The following is a 21,334-nucleotide window of genomic DNA, read 5'->3' on the forward strand; positions in this document are numbered from 1 at the left end:
CATATATACATATATATCTATAATGATATAATGATGATTACAATATATTTAATAAAAAAGCATATTTTGTTAAATCCCTATGACTTTATTATTCTTGTTATTAAAACGTACAGCTTCGCTCAGTTGATGAGTCGGCCGTTCCCCATATAGCAGACTTTCCGTGTCACAACATTTGCAAATTGTATCCTTTTTTGCGGGAACTTTTCATGACTATAGGCAGCGCACTTTCGTCTGAACTTACCACCCAGTGCTGGTTTTTCTTCACGTTGTAGGGGGCAGGCCGCGTCTGATCGGCGGTAACAATCCTGTAAAGGAATCGGTCATAATTACCTTATCGTAGTGCATGCCGAAGTAGTCGTGTTATTGCATTATACGCGACACCTTGAACGGATTATGTATGGCTTGCTTAGGACACCAAATAAAGTAGGTTTCGAGGATGCACTTCCATTTTACTCCGAACGTTCATTTTTGCCGACTGATTTTAAAATTTCTCTGCGTCAGAGGATGCGTGAGTACAAAAGCTATTGAATCAAACGCTCGATCGAACACACAGGAGACAATGGGGCTAAAAGAAATTGTTTTCTAAGAAGCGCGTCACGTTTGACTAATTTAATATAATAATAACAACCCGATAATAATTCGTGTAGTTCAATTGAGCTGAGAAGCAACAAAGGAAAGCTTCTTGTATCATCTTCTTTGTTCTTCCTTCTAGCGCAAGAGCGGATAATTGATTGCATACTGATCCTTCGACCTGGCCCTGCATCCAATGTAACCTTTGCGCATCGCAATATCTATATATACATACATACGAGGCACTTGAAAAGAATCGGCATCTGCCTGCGCGTACCGTTTTACTCCTATACCAATTCATGAATCACATACTGTTGTGCGAATGCTTGAAAGGTATTATGTATGTCGATATTTTTTACTCTCTGAAACAAAACTATGGCAATACTATGTGGTATAGCTCGGACCGCGAACTTACCATACGGCCATATGACCTCCTCCAATTTATCGGCTTGTTGACGTTAAGCGTAGTGGTCGATTAGGACAAGTCCGAGCATTTCAGCCTCATCACTCATGAGTCCGTATTAGCTCGACGACGTGCTAATTACTTCCCTTAAATGGCCAGATCAAGCTCGAATAGTATGAGACGAACTGCTACAGCTGGACACAATTGTTTATGGTTAACCTAACTAACTTTGGTAACTTCATTCATAACGTAATACATTTTTCCAAACCTTGAGTGTGTGTGTGCGTGTATAAATCTCTTTATCTAGATAACTCTACAAGTAATTTCTAACATGCTATACTACGGATAATTTGATGTTCTCATTCGCTATGAACTCCTTTTGTATATCTATGCTTTTCTTTGGCAACGCACTAAATTTTTTTATAGCTTAGTAATAGAGATAGTGTAAAGAGGGTGAAGCCCATCTAGAAGAGAAAAATAGAACTAGTGCCAAAAGTACAAGCAGATTACTATCAGACAAAATAACAAGGACCGGCTGAAAAAGATAAAAGACAGGACACAAGATAATAGATATTATAAAATGATGAGGTCTTCGGATTTCGTCGTGTTAAGAGAGAAAGTGGATTGTTGATTTTTACGGATAGTTGGAGCGCTCTGAATCGACCTGTAAATAAAAGTGAGCCTATCACTTGAATAGCGGCAAGTAAACGGCTTCTAAGTCTATTCGTTCACAGTAAACGTCCCTGGATTTCTGACGATTGAATATTTGCTATAACAGTAGTGTTCTTTTTTTTTTTTTTTTTTTCACACTACAAACAGTTACGCTGATTTCTCTTTTTTTGAATCATCTCGCATCCATTATTTGTACGCTGCCATTCGTATGCTAAAAGAACGACTGCATACATGTATCTTAATTCATTCAGGCACCCAAGGCGAACTACCCATATCATGAGATGTTCAATAGTAAAACACGAAGTAAATTTCTATTATACTCAACACAACCGACCCATTTATAAAGCAAAAAATCCACCTATAGGAGAAGGTGCCCTGAGTGCCGCTACCATAATTATATGTGTGTATACTAGTAGTTATCTTAAGTGCTTCGTTCGACCTTATCTCTTCGGATTCTGCCTGTGGCCCTGGCCACCTCGCGCGCTTAATGTCTATGCTAGCCATTATATAAGCTATGTTAGACAATAATAGTAGTACATGATGTCGTCGATAGAGGAGATCGCATATTCAACCAAAAGCTTTCACAGTCGTTCCCACGGGGCGATCGCCTTCCTTAGTCTCCTCGGCCTGTCATCGTACAACCAACATCTTTTTCCCGTAAATTTAACCAAAAGTGTGTCCGTCCAAGAAATGGCGCACGTAAAGCCATGTGCGCGTCTATAGGCACCAACATGAAGCGCGACGCACTAACCAGTGGCAGGAATAATTATATCCACAGTTGTTGTTAGATAGTAAACGCCTAGTGTATGCGGCTATTCATCAGTTTGTCAAGACAGCTTTTACAGGCCCCTGGGGAAGCGACGGCATCAGCCTAAGGTAATCGCGGGCATGGTGCAAAACAAGGACAACGCTTACGTAAAGTAAAAGTGCTTACAGGAGAGATTTGCTTACATTGCTATGCGTAAGATCGTCGCAACGACCGTTAGTGGACTATTCGACAATACTGAGTCACTATTATTCAGCGTACAGCAAATCGGTCATGGCTCCGTGTTAAGTGAGACTGGTGCTTGTTGCTCTTGCTGTCGAGGGGGAACTTAAACACGTCCTCGAGACGACAAGGCTGGAAGTACAACCGACGGTGTTGTATTTGTTACCGTCAGGACAATTGCAAGCTAAACAAGCATTACTACTGGCAAGGTTTCTTCAGTAAAATTTCGCCGCTTCGAAGACGGACAAACGAACGATTAGACTATATAAAATTGCAATCAAACCAACCGCAGCATATATACTCAGTATAGCTATTTGCACCACGCATGTTCAAAGCTAACAATGACAAAGTTAATTTGCGTATCTATTACGTCTGCACGAAGTTATGTCTGGCTTCAATGCGGGACATGTACGAGAAAGAGCACAGATCTAAGCGCGCAAGCAGCGTGTAACAGCGGACGCCAAAAGAACAGTGACGTAAGCTAATACACGCACTTACGTCTTGTGAGGTTTGTTATTGTTCATGATAATTGGTTGGATTTGCCCGCAATGCTTCCTCCTAGGGCTTCTTTGTGCTCCCCTTCGATAATTCAGTCGGGGAAAAATGAACCACTCAGCAGAGAGTCCGACGACGAAACTACTCACACTGTATAACAACGGCAAACGTCACTAGATTGAATCTGCTAATCGGACAGCAGCATTGTTGTATTAAACGTTATGAACGACTCATGCAAAGATAGAAGATCTGTCTACCGCGTAGGGATGGAGTTTATCACGAGTGATGTTAACTTGAAAATAACAAGTTTGCTGTTTGCATTTAGAAGTTCATTAATTTATGGGCACGAATCCCTAGCGGATCGCTAACGACTTAGTGTCGTCAAGCGGCCACAGTAGATACATTGAGAACTATCTTGACGACCCTTTAGCTGGCAACGCGGGGTGACCATGATATACTTTATCTAGACAAAGTAACACGGAAAAACAGTGCTTGCTTGAAAAATCACTTTAACTTTAACTTTTCAATTTAGAACGTAAAGAACGTCGAATGACCGCACTAAATGTGGACACTTCGCTAAGCACCTCCAGCAATGTGAGTCCATTATCAAGATCAAGACGTTGTTTCTTGGAGCCCTATTTGGCGTATGTGTGCAGCCGTTAGCTACAGTGGAAGCGTCTATTTTTCCACACATAAATCGATGTAATGGCTACTTTTTTCACTTCTTCATGTGGATCCTATAAAGAATCGGCACTTGCATGCTTGCTTGGTAAGCTTTTCAATGAACTTGCCCATATGTATCGCTTTGAACTTACCTAATAACTCTCGTTTGTCGCCCACAGAAAACTCAGCTAAACGACCGACGGATAAGCTTCAGTGCAATAATCGTTATCTGCATTATAATTTTTGCATGTATGTATAGACAAGTTCTCTCTTTTCATCTACTACGATCACTTCAAGCCTAACCTAGCATATAGGCACGCTTTTTTCAACTTCAGTTTTAAATATGAGCACACTAGCTCCAAAGCTCTATCCATGTCTACTTCTCTACACTTGCACGTTCGACGTAACTGCTTACGGCCTAACGTTCTCGTCTGTACGTACCCTGTGACGGTGGGGAACAGTTAGCCTCGTTACTCTAATTACACTGGATCGTGGTAACGATTTCACGATGAAAGTTAGGAGATTTAACGAGTTAGTCTAAAGACTAGATTATGACTCCGACAGGTCACGGTCCCAGCATAGGCACGTTTATTGTAAAAATATTCAATCACGTTTTGAAATTAGCAACGCTCAAAATAGTAACAAATTGTCGCACGGCGAGCAACAACAACTGCAATAAAGTGGACAACGCTTCGCGTAAACAACACGGTGCCACGTGTTAATCTGACGTACCAGGCTTAAGGAGGGCAAACAGAAACTCACCTGACTAGAAGGGCTGCGCTTTCATTAAGCGCTTGTAACACAAAAACACAATTTATCTACGCCGTTCGGCTTTTAGAAGCGTCGAACAGATAAGGTAAAGCTTACCACTAATACTTTCAGATACAGTTCAGCTCTCTATTTCGATATATTTGGTAGATTGAATTTAAATTAATTACATTTATTTATTAGTGTTTGGCACTTACACACAACTTACTCGATTGACGATACTAATAGCACACAGGATCTTATTAGCTAAACGTCTTTCACTGACGATTCATTGCGTTACAGATTTGTATAGCCATAGTACAATGCAGGCATCGATGCGTATAGCACTTTATATAAATAAGCTTTATGCAAAGACCAAATTCGACTATTCGTACTCAAATAACGTCTCAATAAAAAACAAACACAGATTTAAAAAAAAGACCCAAAATGATTCTTTTCTTGAAAGCATGCTTATCAATGGGCTTTCCTACTACAAACACAACTATAGTTCGTGGTCATAATCTTCTGGAGATGTTTTATAATAGCTTTGGATGTAGACCAATAAGGCGTGATATAGACGAATTGCTAAAGAGTAATGTAATGTCTAGCTTCGGAAAGATGTTTTTGACTCAAACCCTGGTTGAAAACTCTTCTTGCATACTTCAATGCAAGGGTGACGTATCTGTATACACAAACCTAAAGTTTTAATTGAACTTATCAGCTTTATGCACTGCGATGTACAACGTAGACGACACAACAGTCAGTTTAAGTAACAGGTGATTGTTCTATTAAAGATTTTTCGTTTGCCGCTGGAACCGTGAAGTGAAGGTAAAAGCATAATCCAAAGAGCTTGCTAGCTGTCGGCTAGCATAAAAGACGAGTTTACTGTACCTATCCAAGCTTGAACCGTCGAGGAACTCCGGAAAAGAGTGTGTCGGGCACTGAGAAAGACCTTAACATGGACGAATCTTTTCACATTGACATTGGGTGGGGAAAAAGTCAAACCGGTAAAAGTGGCAAACTGCCTGGGTATGCAACTCGACACCCAATATGCATAGTACACCAAGGCGTTTGCAAAAGCGACTAGAGTATCCATGGAAATTTACCCATGAATTCGAAGAAAGAAAGGTGAGACTTCTTACGGTAGTGTCGGAACCGATTGCGCGCTCAGGAACTTCGGTCTGAACCCTGTCTGACTCTCTAAGCGTCTCTACGATGAGAAATCTCTTCCGGGGTGCAATATTACAGCACCAGCGAACGCTGGCGTTTACAAGCGTATCGCACCGTTAGTACAGATGCGACCTTGGCTGTGGCGGATACCGCTCCTTGAGATTTGAAGCTTAAAAATGGTATATGCCCTGGATTGACCCGACGGGGGGCGCCGAAGGCAAGATTATAGGAATGTAGTCGAAGGATTTCGAAGAATGAAGTCGAAGCAAGATCTGATCCGGGGGGTGGCACTAACCCGTCTGGGGAGAAGGAAACCTGATTAGGATGACATCGGCCGGACGATTTGGTTTCGCTAGCCACTTTTTTTTATTAGCCTGTAGTACTGTTAGGTAAAAACCTGGGTTGATTCGGATTGACTCTTAAGAGAGAAACTGAGTACTAATGGCTAGTGGTTTTGGCGGAAACTAGTTCAACCGTCGCGGCTAGACGTTATGCTCTGAAGGTGCTAGTCGTACTCATTCTGTACTACTCAAACAGTCGTAAGCGAAGGACAAAAGGCTTATTTGGACGGCGGCTTTATCTGGGTATTATTTTTGTAGCAAAAGCAGGCAAATTTCGCATAGTTCAAAATCGATAATTCCGAAATACAGAACTGGACACTCTTTCGTACCACACGAGGATAACCGCCTCCTTCGGAGCTAACGTAAGTTAACAAATAAGTAAGTACATCTACTCATTGATCGCATTAAGTGGCATCTATAGAATCTGTCAGTATTCTTATCGAACAAGGTGTCACACGAGTGTTCCTTTCAAGGGCATCCTGCATTTTTTTTGTAATGACAATGGGATTTTTACTCCGATAGCACAAATAGATTATGTATGTCATAGCAGTTAGAAATGACTGAATATGTATTTAGATGTTCCTCCGAGCAAATGTCGGTGTTTATATTCCAACAATTGTTTCTTCCGAATTGATGACGCTCTCGAGCTGCGCAAGGATTCATCAGTTGTTTTTCTTATTTGCGGATTTTTGGGTGACGTACCAGTTAACGTCTTTTGGCATTGGGAGAGATGTTACGAATAGATTATATTTGGCCTCCACTCGAGGATGGGGTCCAAACAGGATGAAATTATTCCAAGTAACGTTGTATAGAGCATGCCATGTTTTTAGGAGAAAGGTCTAAATTGGTGATGATAATTCACAATTAAATTAGATTTCTGTTTTCCTTAACAATGTGGCGAGAACCTCCCCAAGAGTCATCTTAGCATGTGATTTCCGAGGGTCGTAAGCGTAAAGCCAGTTTTTGTAGAATATCGTTCACGTCTGCTTACTATTTTTGTACCAAATACGTGTGTCTATTCAGTTCTCGGACTACTGAAGTACCGAAGTCAACCGAGATGATTTCAGATTGTCGAAGCCATCACGGGTATTTAGAAATAAGTTTTACGTATACGCCCAATCTTTTTGATTTCACCTGAGGTGGACCTAGTCCTTTTTCGACAAAGTATTTTACATCTATATAAACCGTACAATTCATCGTAATTTCTCAGTTTAACTATTAGTTTAAAAAAAATAAGAAGAGTTGATTTGGTTCGTACCGCCGCTGTCCAAGTATTTATTACACGTAAAATCAGCATAACTATGACGCCTCATTCGTTGAACTGGTAACTTCTTACGAATCTGTACTCGATCTTTACCGTCGCATTTTAATGATTCAGAAAGCACTCTCTCGAACTGCTGAGAGTAAAAATAACAGAAATGAAGGACGTCAGAAGCACAGGAAGACAAAGACGACGACGACGACGCTGATGATGACAAAAAGACGCATGAATCTCATGCAAATATTGACAAAGCAAAGCAGTCCCGTGATGCAGACAACGTTCTGCCGCCGACTTCCTCAGTGTGACAATTTCAGCCATATCAGTCCGTTGGGAAGACGATATCACTGGCTAGCTGAAATCTATATTTTTCATCTTTTCTTTTTGGCGACGTGTTTTTTTTAACTGAGCGACGCCGCCATTCAGCTGTTGCCATTAGCATCTGTATTCTGCTACCGCCTAATCTTTGATTTGTAGAGATAGAGCAGTAGCTGAGGGCGGTAAATTTAAATAACGTTCACTTTCTTTGTTGTCTTGTTTTAGCCGGCGACTTATCGTTTCTAACTTACTTACTTACTTATCGACTTAACACTCATCAGTTTGTCACCGTTGCCAGGCCATCGAGTTGCTAAAATGCCCTTTAAATGGCTTTGTCCTGCAACTGTGCGCGATTAAGGCACGATGATGAGTACTTTCTCTTTTCATTTGTACTGCGATGAGACCTCATTTGTTTACCCGTAAATAGTATTTTCTTCTGCTACACGACATCTTGGCATCTAGGTATTCGCATGTCAGATTCCTGGTCCTGAGTGAACATTCTAATTACGTGCGCCAGGTAAAGGAACTCTAGATTTCAGTCGAATAGAATTGAGCGGGGAGAGAGGTGACATGTAAGGCGAAACTACCATGAAGCCCGTGAAATATCGGTGCGCCAGGATCATTTCTAAACGATAATCGCTCTTTGCTATGGGTTTAGAATATCCTCATAAAACATTGTGCCAATGCAGCGCTATAATGAGCGGCAAAATGGGAACAAAGGTTACGTATTTTAATGAAGGAACGATAAACCTAAATCAAAGGTCGACACGCGTACCAGCAACGTCTGAAAGTGTCATTGATCGCCAAAGTTAGTCTATTCGAATTTATGGATGATTGGACATTTATTTTAGCAATGGTCTTTTCAGACAAACGTGTAGGCGTAGATGGTTTAAGCTCAAGGAAGGCATAGATAGCGGTTTCCCTGAATGGAGCTACAATATATAGAATGTGCAATTTATGTCAATAACTACTATATGTTTAGTATGAAGAGATAATTAATTTCAAATGCGGTTCGCCCTGAAGTCCGACGGCTGTTTTAAATGCTTACCACTTGTTGACCGTCCCGTTTGTTCGCCTGTACAACTATGTTCCAAATACAGTGTTTATTAAGCAAATATCACTTCCTCAATAAAGACATTGGTTTTCGATCAAGTGGAAACAAGCAATTATAGGTATAGAAATTATGTTTTTCTTTTTTACATTATGCACCATCACTCTGGCTGAATAGGGGGGTCGCCTTGCTGCCTAAGTAAACACGCGGATTAAATGACGCACACGAGAGGCACACATACGTACGAAGTCAATCTATCTAGTTTTAAACGAGCAACAATAATGTAGTTAAGGTCTAACTATTCAGCAACGATTGTTTCTGGATATGATGGATAATACACTGCATAGGTTCTAGTATTTCGCGTGGTCAGTTGGCAAACGGGTTTCTTCCAGCCAGCCTGCCTGATCCGTTAGAGGTCGCTCGTGAGCGTTCAGATGGCGTGTTTATGATACGATGAAAACATTGCCTCAGGTTAGCTCAGTATGTGCGACCTAGGATAAAGTATATCTTTAAATGACACTTTTGAATGTCTTTGCAGAATATTTCTAACTAGTTACGTTCATCAAGTGTACGATGGAGAAACTATAGCGGAAAAGTTTTTTTTTCTGAACATAGCAGAATTTTAAACAGGTACATTCCATAGTAGAGATTCCATAGATCAAATAAGGCACTAAGTTAAACGTGAAACCAAGTTCACAATTCGTATCAATGTGCTTTCTCTAATTTACATGCTTTTTTGTAGCCATAAAAACAAGTTTTTTTGGCATCCGGTCCGCTTATGTTGCGGCCGGCAACGAGCTGTACAACAAAAAGTATGTTATTGATAATAGAAATAATGGGTGGGTGGTCTTAGCGCGTTGCGAGCGGCTCAAAACTCTACTGATCATAGTATGATTTAAACATGGCCTTTTCGCATACGGGAATATGTCTGGTAGCATTTGTGGCCGGTCATACCTAAAGGCAAAGCTCCTCAAGTAAATGTCTGTTCGATCGTCAAAGATAGCCTATAATAGAGCAGATCGACGTTCATCAGCTTACCCAAATTCATCGTTCTTGTAAGTAGCCTTGTGCATTGTTTCCTAATTATTGCACCCAATATATTAAATGTTGACGACTTTTGGGCAATTTAATGCACGCTGCCCAGCCCAGAATGTCTGATAAATCGTAGTTAATCATTACATTTCATCCATAGGTGTGATTTTATGTTTGCATTACTTGATCACACAAACGTCCTTTCATTATTTAGATCTAATAAGGTTTTTTTTTTAGCAGTTACTCTTGGCATCTATATCGTCGCAATAAAAGGCTATAGTAGCACAATTTCCTGTCTAAGTTTTCTCGTTCATGATGCCATAAATTGTTTTGACCGCCCGGATATTTTGTTACGAATTTCAGGTCCTTTTTTTGCGTTAGATTACCCATGGATTTCGTGTGTCGGACACTCGACTACTATATAAAAATGATTTTCTTCGTCTCTCCAACTAAAGGTGACTGTTGAAAATCATTAACAATAATGAATAATTGGTAATAAAAATTAGGAAGTCTCGTGGCCATATTCGCTAGATATAGATAGTTAAAAAAAAACGCGTTTCTGTATTATTCTATGAATACTTTTTCTACTACAACTCCATCCGCTGCTTCTTGACGCTGCTTAAATATACGACTGTGTAACTGTGATTCAAGGCTGGATGTGGAACTTGAACAAATGACTATTTTCCTTCGCTCTATTGTGGTATTGTTCACACATCTACAATACGCTTCCCAGCGCCCTCTAACCAACTCTAGTCTTTTATCCTATTATCTAATTTAGACGCGTCGATACCGCACCTGTACTCGTCCGCCTCCGTATACCTTCTTGTTCATTACGGGTACGTCTGTTATGGTTAGCTTTGTCACGCCTTTAAGTGCTGGCAGACTTTGTGCTTAGACAAATGTTGCTAGAATGTTGTTTTGAGCAACAGGGCGCTCATTAGATCCTACAAATTACACATTGGCTTGTTAAAGACTATTAGCGTTATTGAAGTTGTGCCAGAAACTTTATCGCGGTTAGTCTATAACCATGCTAACCATATATGAAAATACTTTTTTTTTTTTTTTGAAAATACCAAGGCAAATAATGTCTTCTTGCGTTGAAAGTCGTTGATGGGTACAAACCTGGTGAGTGGTTAGCGGTATTGCCTTCCGCACCTTCAGCCGTCGTAATGATTGATATACAGACATGTACGTTTGCTTCAGTCGGCTTGAATTCCCAAAAGAGACGAGATCCCCTAATAAGCGATGTCATTTTCCCCTGCAAATTATAGTATATTATATTTATAGGCTGAACCGAAACCCTTTCAGTACAGTCCCCAGTCTTTTCAAGCGAATAATCGATTTGTTACTATATAATGATCCCTCGTCAGTGAGTATATTGCGTATCAGACAAAAGCTGGCCATTCTAACGGATAAATCTAGAGACTGCACAAGAAACATCTGTGTATCTCTTGTGCTGTTTGAAATTAAGCTGCGCTCAACGCATGCAGGGCCATCGATTCCGGCCGTCATCATTCGAACTTCCTAGATGCTGTTTTTCAGGAGATTAGCGTGACTGAAAATATTTGGGAAACATAGATTAAAGATTGAACGTTGCCATCTGATCAACAGTCTTCAAGAACTCCTCATCATCATACGTTGTAATACAGGTAATAATGGGCCATAATGATCCTTTCACTAAACAGACTGATTGTACAAGATTGAGCTTTCTTAGGCAACGGAACACAGACAGGTAACTGTTATGATCTAATTAAATATATTTCTAATTTTTGCAATTGTTGTTATTAGTACCGTACTTGTGAATTAGAAAATCTGCCCCCTCTACTACGCCAGTATATTTCTCTAGGTGGGCACAGTTATAAACAGCAGGTAACATTCAATAGTAATTTACCGTCGTTGGGGGTGAAACGCACAATTGTTTTCTCTTAAAGTGTTACGTATCTGTGACAAAGTGATACGATCCAATTGCGGGTGACCAAAACTACTGTTTAAACCGCTGTGTTTTGAGAAATGATAGCTATATCCCTTGATCAGAATAAAAGCATTTCAATTTACAGGAGCTTCTATAGGTGAGGACTTCACGAGGTGCGGCGTCGAATATCGTACTCCCAACGCCAGCTGGCTTCCTACGAGACCTTTAACCAAGAAAGTTCAGCGACAGACAAATTAGTAACATGTAGTTTATCTGCAATAAAAAAGAATGATTCCAGAAATACGTTCATGGAAGAACATTTGTTTTATTGAATTCATTACCACAGACGAGGAATATACTTGCAAAACAATAGGTCCCTACAATTATAATGAAAGCGTTTTTATTTTTGTTTTTTTCTTGGCTTAGAGCCTGAACGGAGTAACACTTCATAATTTGCCATTTTTTTCTTCCATAACACCATTCATTAATGACAAAAGATACCAGAATCTGACAACAGAATTTCCATGGGAACGCACCGGCGATGCTATAAGCTCCTTTGTGCACCGAAGGAAAACTGCTGGTAAAATTCATATACATAGTGGAAATTCGATGGGCAATGCAGTTGTAATCGCCAAAGGCGATTCTACAACGGTATAACATACCCAGCCACTTACGATGTGTTAAAACATCTATCATACTAATAACACTTTACAAACAAATAAGCGTTATTGGAATACAGTTCCGTAAGATGAGCGCGGCATAAATTTAGAGCTTTTAAAACACGCGTCGCTTAATAACTGAGATTTCAAAACTCCCATTTCTTTACGAACGGTAGTTACAGTTCCCTAAAATCAAATTAAGCGTACGCCACTGACAATTTAATGCAGGGAGATTAGTTTTAAGTTCATCTTTTTTTTTCTAGCGAGTGAACTTGCTTCTCGTGTATTAGTTCTAAAATAAAGTTAACTTCTGTTCGGCCGCTGACCCTTATTGCACTACTACGGACGCAGCTTTTTTGTGTGTTAGTGATGCAAACAGCCAGACAGTAAACGCAACTCAATTAAGACAGATATTAAACCAGCTTATTGTTTATTTCGCACTTTAATTTACTAAACTTTTCTGCCTTACTATCTATTATGTAGATGTTTCTTTTTTATCACGCGTCCCTCAAGAGGAGTACGTACTAACAGTAAATTGTACATTGACTCAGTCTTTCTAAAGGCAGCAGCAACAAGAAATTCTCAAGCCACCACGATGCTGTAATGAAGTTATGGAGAAGGCAAAAATAGACTGTAATTGATATGCAAATATATGGGTTTAAAGATAATATGTTTAATTTTTACAGCACTACAGAAGCTATTTTTTGATTGATGATTTTAATCAAGCAGCCTCCACCCCATTTGATCTGTATCGTCGACTTATAAAATTTGTTTTTAAAAGATAGATTTTTTTTGTCAATTGACGATCACTCTAGTAGTAAGTTCGAAGCAATCGTAACGTATTCCAAACTTAATCTACTACCACAAATGCTGAGCCGAAAACATCAATAATATCACCTATTATCCAAACTACAAACAATCCGGCAAAACGGCAGTATGTTAGCTATTATCACTCTCGTCATGCAATTTAGATAACATTACCTACTGATCTCATTTTTGCTGACTGACTCATCTACTAAGTCAGCATGATTTTGTGTTGCGGTCTAGCGGAAGCGATTTGCCCCAGCGATTTCGATGACGACGCTTTCACTAGCCATACCTTTTGTTTACTCTCGAAAAAGCAACTTGACTAGCATATAGTTCGGTACACCGCGGCAATGGTAGGATTCCTAAAAGAGGTAGGGTAACTTGACTTTTATGGCGTCTTTCAGAGTCTCTTTTTCGACCACCCAAAACCTCACCTCAAAGATTCCAGCACGGAAAACCCAGCGCGGCCCGCCCACATCTCTCTCCTCCATTTAATTCAATACTACTTATTCAGTCTGGACACTGAAAAGGTAAGCGTCGCGCTACGCACGACTTACTACGAAACCGACGCACCAAACTCGAATCAAGCGAACCCGCTAGTAAACGATCGGCAAAAGATTAAGTCAGCCCTAGTCATAGGTGCTGCTCCTCGTACCGCCCAAACCCAGCCCACAACAACTGGGGCTGCTGTGGCCATCTCTACAACGACGGCCGGCCGTTACGCGTTATCGGTAAACGCTAAGTCAAAAAACAAGTTTTAGGAGGGGCTGTGAGAGGCAGCCTTAATCTTGTTCCAGTTATCTATATAGGGCGACCATAGCTCCCGTGATTCAATCAGACTAAAAAGAAAGTCTTGGACTCATCCAGCATATCGTGGTCGTCGGGTTTCTTTTTATTGTCGTTGTTGCTAAAGCAAAGTCGAAGCTGGAAGCTTGTTGTAGTGGCATAGAGCCAAGCAAAGATGATCCATTGTCATCTCTGTGCTTGATCGCTAGAGGGCGAAAAATCGGAGCGCTCACTATGCTGCATTCATAGAGGGGAGGCTTGACACACCAAGGGTTTGTCGCCGCCGCCGCGCTTGACAGCGCTGACGGTCGTAGAGATATCTTTTGCTTTTTGATTTCATTTTTCCCTACATATTATTCTTACTGCCATTTTTGTCATTATCCTCGCAGTTCTACACCAGCACAAGCTGCTGGTTCAGTGGCGCTCTGTGACCGCTGCTGGTCCAGACGTAACCATATAGCTTCATATTTACTACGATTAGATAGGCCCAGCTAACCAACTTCCTCAACCCCCAATCAAGCCTACTATAGTACTGTGACAAAGCTATTGTGGCCGCACATGCAACAGGTTAAGACGTATTAGACTATCGTCATGAAGGAGTTGGCGATGAATGGTGGAAATCATGAATAAGAAGCGATTAAAATGAAACGAATCGCAAATATATGGATACTGAATTGAGGTAATGATTGCTTGGTTGTAACATCGGCGGTTGTGCGAAGTGTGAATACTGTCTCCCGAAAGCACACTGCACATCTACAATGAGTGATCGCGTGAACGTAATAAAAAAAAAGGCACAGAACGACGGCATACACTGGGCTACGTTAGAGGAGCCATTATTACTCTGATGGCAATAGAAAGATAATGGAAATGATTTGCCAATTGAGTCTCACTGCCCGCCGAGCGCGTACGCTGCGTTCATATCTGCCAGCCGTCATTTGTCGTTTGCCGCTGGGTTTACACGAGGTCTGAGTCAAGGTGATTACCGTCAGCCTTACAGAAGTAGTGGACTTTTTAAGAGGGGATTACAGCAGGAATATCGAGTTTGAAAGGCAGGCTTGTTTGCTATTTAATTCGAAATATAATTTCGTTTAGCTCAACAGTGTAGAGAAGAAATCGATCGAGGGGAACAAGTGCATGTTGCGTGTGGATAGATGGCCGTAGATCCTAAGTCATCTTAAAAGTAAAGCTTATTTCTATTGTTTAAAAATGAATTTTCCTTCTTTCAATGTTCGTGCTTGTGAAATGCCTTCCGTCTACATTGCAGGTTTATCGACCATCAGGGTTTTCGAATACAGGCTGTCGCTTTTTACAAATACAACATCGCTATATTATCGTATGAAATTGTATGTACGATAAACAAAAGCTCCATGATAGCCCTACTAGGCCGTAGGTTATAGATGATAGAAGTTGGGTGGTTACAGATATAGCTCAAAAATAACAATCTACACAATAGAGTACTCAGTTAGAGTTTCAAACTATATCATGTGTGCCTTTTTAATACAGATTTATGTATATATCGGATTGAGTCAAACATTGTTGGCTGTACATGCAACAATCGTTAACAACACGTTAAGGAGCTTTGCCTATGGACCCTGCGTACATATAGAGTGGCGTGAATCTTGGTAATTTGTCTTCTGACGAGGTGAACTCAAGTACGTTAGAGAATATGCTTTCAATGCCTGTCAATACTTATACTAATTCATCGACGTGAAAAAAGTAAAACCTCCAGATCCAGAAAGTATTAGGCATCTTTAAGTTTCATTCACTTATCGTTAAATATTAGATAGTGTTAGCAACTTCTTTGGTCTCCGAGCCTTATGCCATTGGACAAAATTGTGTCTAGAATTTACCCCCCAAAAACGGACATGTCGAATGGAAGAAAAACAAATTTTTGATAAAGAAAGTACTTTTTGTGATCTTGTGAAAAAAATAATAACAACGGTATTAGACGCTGAAGTACAGAGCAAAAAAAAAAGTAGAGAACTGAAGCAACAGACAACAACTGCCATGGCTTTCTGAACGACTTAAGCGTATTAAAAAAAGAACTGAGACAAGGTCAGAGACAGAAATTTACCGGATATCATTGCTGTTAGAAAACTACGGCCAAACTATCTTGGCAATCACTCAAAAATGGGCGCTAACAAACAAGGAAAATCAGCTGTAAAATTCGGACCTCACCAACAATTCAAATGGCAACAACAGCACCGTAAATATTCCGGCTTCGGCAGTATAACTTTACAGGAAGATTTTTAATCATTTTAGCCATTTGAGAAACAATAAGTTATATATAACGTACTTGCCGGTAGATTCAGTTGCGTTAATAGATAAAATGTTGACTTCATTGCTGCGGTGATACCCTATCGTACAAATCAATTTACTTTGCATATCGTTAATCTTTGAAAGACCGTTATTGTGCAATCAGGTCCAAATAGGGCATAATCGACATGGACAACTCATAGAGTGTTCCAATCTCATCGGACTGGTGAGTTGAAAAGCTAACTTTTTTTTTGCCTTTGACGTGGCTGTTGGAAATAGTGTCGACTGGGAAATTTACTACTTTGATGCTTGGCGGTTTTTATCGTGTCGACGGGACAACAAAACTCGGGCTTAGGTTTAGTCATCTACAAACAGTAAGGTCATATATCATATCCATATGTACTGCTGCATTTCCACACATTTTCATGTGCGCGACGCTATTCTACTACAGTCACTACATAACCATATACAAATCGATTAAGCCTATACACTAACAACCGTGCTGCCATCTATCCATTTTCTATGCACACCCTTTCTTAGGAGCGCATTGTATTAATGTTTATTTTTCGCAGCCCAAAGATGAGTTGGGCTCGGGTAGGTGTTTTATCAGTGCAGGTAACAATAGCTGTCTGCTTGCTAGAGGATTAAAGCTAATTTCGAAACCCGCTTTCCCACCTATCACATATTTAATTTCTTGTCTATATATAACACATACACGTAATTCGCATTAGTGCTAGCAGAGATTCGGCTCCGGGATTGCCGTCAGCGTGCTAGTGTGCCGCCCAGCTCCATGTTTCACTCCGAAAACCTTATCACGGGTACGGCATTATCGGCGAGCTTCAGCCTCGCCTCGCTTCCTCTGCCCGCCTTTGCCCTATGTCCATCAGCCGATCGTATTCAGCGATCCCAGGTAAACGCTAATTCAACCCGCCCGCGAGCCTGCAAATGAATGGCCAGGCGAAAACGACGTCCAGAGGCCTGGCAAGAGCCGAATTTCGCCGATTCAGAAGTCAACTCGAAGATTTCGCAGAACAAAAAGAATACCAAAAATATAACAAGGGGCGAGGTCCTCTGCGTTTTTACATAGCTTTGACAGCAACGGCGGCAGCAGCGATTGCTGGCGTATCTGCTCATAAGCCGTCTTCACCAGCCTGGTTTTGCCCTTTTCGTGTGTTCCGCGCGTTCGTAGCTTCTGATTCTGTGGGTTGGGGACCAGGCAGAAGTCAGCAGAAGCTAACACGGACCAGCAGACGAAAAACACGGTAGGAGCGTACCATCATCATCATTAACAGCAGCTACAGAAATTCGTCGTCCCTGTGGACGTCCCACTCGTTAGCAGCCTCGTGCCCAGTTGGACCGTTCTTTGTACAGGTTCTCCCCCCATTCCTTCTTTGAATCCGCCATCTCCCGGCACCGCCCGAGTCCATGGCTCGCTAGCCAGTCTACGTTGTGCCGTTGCCCTGTCTCTGACTTTGCTGCTGCTGAGGAGCAACACCAGAAGCTTTTTCGCTTGCTGTCGTAGACAACGCCAGGGTACCACTCGGACCTTCTGTACGAGGTACAGAAGTCGCTTTGCGCGCTCTCTTCTCAAAAGCCGGCATCCCGTGTATCCTTCTGGCCAGTGTCAGCCGGCGTCATTCTGGTCTACCTGTCGCGACTCTTACTACAGCTGCGACCGCATCGAGCCCCAGAAGGAGCAGGGTTTCGGGAGCTTAACCTGGCGGACGGTCAACCCTGGTAGCAAACACATTTCGCTATCCACCTCGATATGGTGTTTTCAGCTGCCTGTCGTTCAATCGAACAGATACCAGTTCCGAGAGTAGAACAGCCAGGACATGCCGTCAACGTCTTCGCCTTGCCGTAGCCGAAGTCCACTATCATCGCCGTTACTGTTGACGGCGGTGAGGAGTGCTTCTTCGTTGCCGTAGCAGGATCGCTAATCATTATACGGACCGACCTCCTCTCCTAGATTTGGACGTCACCCTCTCCTGACGCCAAGAGAGCCCCTCGCGATGCCGGCAGGCATGGCGCTGTCTCTGATGGCTGATGGTTTTCGGTGCATTCATTGGACACTTGAGGTGCCTCTCAACAAGAGGTTCGTGAGCGCACAGGACATATTGTAGAAGATGCTGATTGCTTAGCTAGCACTGAAGGAAGAACAAGATTGGCAACACAGTGTAGATTTGTACGAAATGAATTGCGTTCGGATTGTCTGAACTGCGTGTTCGCGCGCTTTTGTGTCTCTGTACTGATTGACTTCATGGATACAGCGTCAACAGCCGGCCAAGAGTGGAAAGTTGGCATAACCTCACGTAGCGCAGTCATTGCGCAAGTGTGATTCTTTTTGAGAAGGAAAACTACAGAAGCAACCGGCTTTGTGATTAACTTTAACATAGTATGAAACTCAGCTGTGATTCTGAGCTCGTATTGATTACTGAGCTTGCCTATTTGCGGATTGTCGACAAAGATAAGCCTTCAGGCAGCTTAACCCATAACGTACAGTGAATAATCCATCTGAACAAGTGCGCGTCTACGTTATTTGAGCTCTGAAAAACTTTCACGTGCATGTGGTGAATCGGAATCGTACCGTCAACAATTGCATTTCTGTGGTGAGTTGGTCTATGTTTGGTAACGCGGTGTATCTAAACATAGAAGACTTTGACGTACTTGACTTATATGAGGTAAATGGATGGAAGATAGTAGAATGGTCGACTCATAGGTTCAGATGGGGCCCCTTCCCCGAAAGATTCAAATAAAGCTTCGTACACCTGTTCATTGCGCTTATTATATTTAAATATGATGAGAACTCGAGCAAAAATAATAGTCTAACGAAAATCGCTGATTGTATTTGCAGCTTAAAAACATCGGTGACCTCGCTATTGGTACGCTGTGCACACAAATATATGATGAAACCTTTTTTTTTTTTCGAAATACTCAGTTTTTTATAAAATTCTAATTAAAAGCAAAAACATTTCACGCAACTGCAAGCGTAACACGAGCCAAATCTGTGCTACTTAGCCTTTTCATCCCAAAGAACTTTCTGACTACACGATTTTCCTTATAGGTAGTAATCCCATCCTGTCACACATCATAGCAGCACATTTCTTATGAACATTTTCGACACTTCCCTCTAATCTTCAAGGGCAGCGCTAAGACAATAGATACATTACATACGCCTTGACGTACAGGAAGTCCAAGTTTAATTGTTGCGCTGTAAGGTTTCTATGGTCGAACTGACGTCTACCTCGGGTGTCTCTGCGAGAGCGCCCAGACTGCTATTATCATTACACATATTCATTACGATGACGTTGGGGCGTCCGTGGTTAGTTGTTTGTCTTTTTTTTCATATATATATATATATATATATATATATATATAAAAGCGTCTTCATATTTCCGCATTTAGTGCTGTTGTTCGTTAATTGGTGGGTAACAAGCATGACCATTAGATTCGGCCAGTGAATTCAGAAGCACGCGCCAACCTGAAACAGGAAAGCAGGATTAAGGACGTTTGTTCTAAACAAATATCATTGTTCCAGGATGGTAAAAACTAACCGTTTTCGGCATATTATTGATGGTCGTACATTGTCCTTTGTAATTGTAGCCGTACCTTTAAGTTAAAGCGATCGACGAAGTACGTTAAGAATACACGCCAGACTTTTATGATGAGGATGATGATAAGAGCTTTATTGACAAATTTACAGGAAGCAGCCAGCTTCGATTCACCCTATGGGACTGGGACGATGGGCCATTTTTTATCACTCCCTCTAATTTATATATCCTACATGAATAATTTTGTGTCACTATTGGCCTGTAATTAAACGTTTATAGAGCGCCATTTGGAAAGCGAGTATATACACCAAGAGTAGGCACTAATGGCGTTACAGAAACAAGATGCTTTATTAGGCCTCTGTCTTGGTTCTATCCTCTCTAACGACGATTTTAATTGCCAGCCTAAGAGCAAAAGCTTTATTTTGTATACTTCACGAATTTCAACTGAAAGAACGCTTTCGGATCATGTACCGCACACGAAACGAAAACCTAAATGGGACATTCTCAGCAATACATATTTGCTCCTTTCGTACAGCCTGCGATGCGACGATGTTTCTCAAGGGATCGATATATAATCATGCTAGCAAATAGTGCTCACTGATCAGTTATGATACGCACAACCCCGGATCATAACTGTCATGTTGTGACCTCAGCCGATACTTATGCGTACATCCATAGAGACACGCATTTACAGATAGGGACATAAAGAAACGCGCTGCGTACGTCTATTCGTAAGTTCTACCTGCAGATGTAACCATCGTCTACTGTCAAAGCAGAAGCCAGCCTCATGCATAGTTGCCCTTACGGCCTGATCATGTTATGTGTTATTATCGTTCTGATACATCATTGCAGGATGAAAGGCAATACATGGTGTTGACAGCATGACGCCCTACCAAACGGTTTCGGAACAGAGTGTAACAAAGATGCGTTACAAGTGTACCTACTTGCCATATCGCCGTCGGTCGGCTATAACAAGCAGCCGCGAAAGCGGGCAACAAAAATAAAGAAGCCGGTGCCAGTCGCAGTAGCGAGAGACGGCAAGATTGTGATCTAATTTACGACGACGGTGGCAACAGCAGTTACTTTGACCCTGTCCAGGTTAAAGCGCCGTTTCTTTTCGGACAATGTCTTTCGATCTCGGAAATTTCTCGTTCGACGTCCTCTCCCTCTGTAGACGAATCTTTGTGGTATGCGTATACACGCGCATCGCGATGTGACTAAACCGTATAGACACAACGTCTATCAACCAGTTGCGAAGATAACAGGCCATGGTTGCCGATGCCTTGTTGGCCATAGGCAGTGTTGCCGTGTGGTAGCGCCATCTACATCGCTATCTTGTTTGTTCGTCCTGAACGGTCAAATAAATGCGATGGACGAGCAGCGAACGGGAGGGAGGGCAGATTTTGTCCAGGACGGGAGGCGTGCGGCGTAGCATTAACATGATGCGGCAGCAGCGGCGGTGCCAGATCCTTTTGGCCTGAGTTTCGCAAACCTTGGCATTGCCTTATACGATTTTATTTTACTCTCCAATGTCATGTTTGTACTTGGAGGCGGTGGTTGCTAGCGCCTGAACGAGACCAACCCAAAGCAAGCAGCGAATACTGAAATTGTGATACGTTTACTGGTATTTATAGCTGACGTCTTATGGCTGTTTG

The 21,334-nt window shown here is 41.6% G+C and overlaps 1 protein-coding gene and 1 long non-coding RNA gene across 14 annotated transcripts in view; one reads left to right on the top strand and one right to left on the bottom strand.

Moving 5' to 3' along the window:
- Window positions 1–64: 64 nt before the first annotated feature.
- Window positions 65–21,334, bottom strand: part of LOC111260117 (uncharacterized) — a 37,199-nt gene continuing 15,929 nt past the window's right edge. For 3 of the 13 annotated variants that reach the window (XR_002680102.2, XR_015310888.1, XR_015310890.1), the window contains 4 exons: window positions 11,764–11,843; window positions 10,831–10,966; window positions 986–1,119; window positions 65–305 (listed from right to left, as the gene is read on the bottom strand). This is a non-coding gene — a long non-coding RNA (uncharacterized LOC111260117). The other 10 variants (XR_002680101.2, XR_002680103.2, XR_015310889.1 and 7 more) reach the window with 9 other exon arrangements.
- Window positions 18,130–21,334, top strand: part of Ets98B (DNA-binding protein Ets98B) — a 40,302-nt gene continuing 37,097 nt past the window's right edge. Inside the window, exon 1 of the mRNA XM_022832615.2 lies at window positions 18,130–18,737. The gene's annotated coding sequence lies outside the window, so the exon portion shown is untranslated. The remainder of the gene's footprint in view (window positions 18,738–21,334) is intronic.

The sequence above is a fragment of the Varroa jacobsoni genome, unplaced genomic scaffold, assembly GCF_002532875.2.
Source record: "Varroa jacobsoni isolate VJ856 unplaced genomic scaffold, vjacob_1.0 scaffold_401, whole genome shotgun sequence".
Taxonomy (NCBI): Eukaryota; Metazoa; Arthropoda; class Arachnida; order Mesostigmata; family Varroidae; genus Varroa; species Varroa jacobsoni.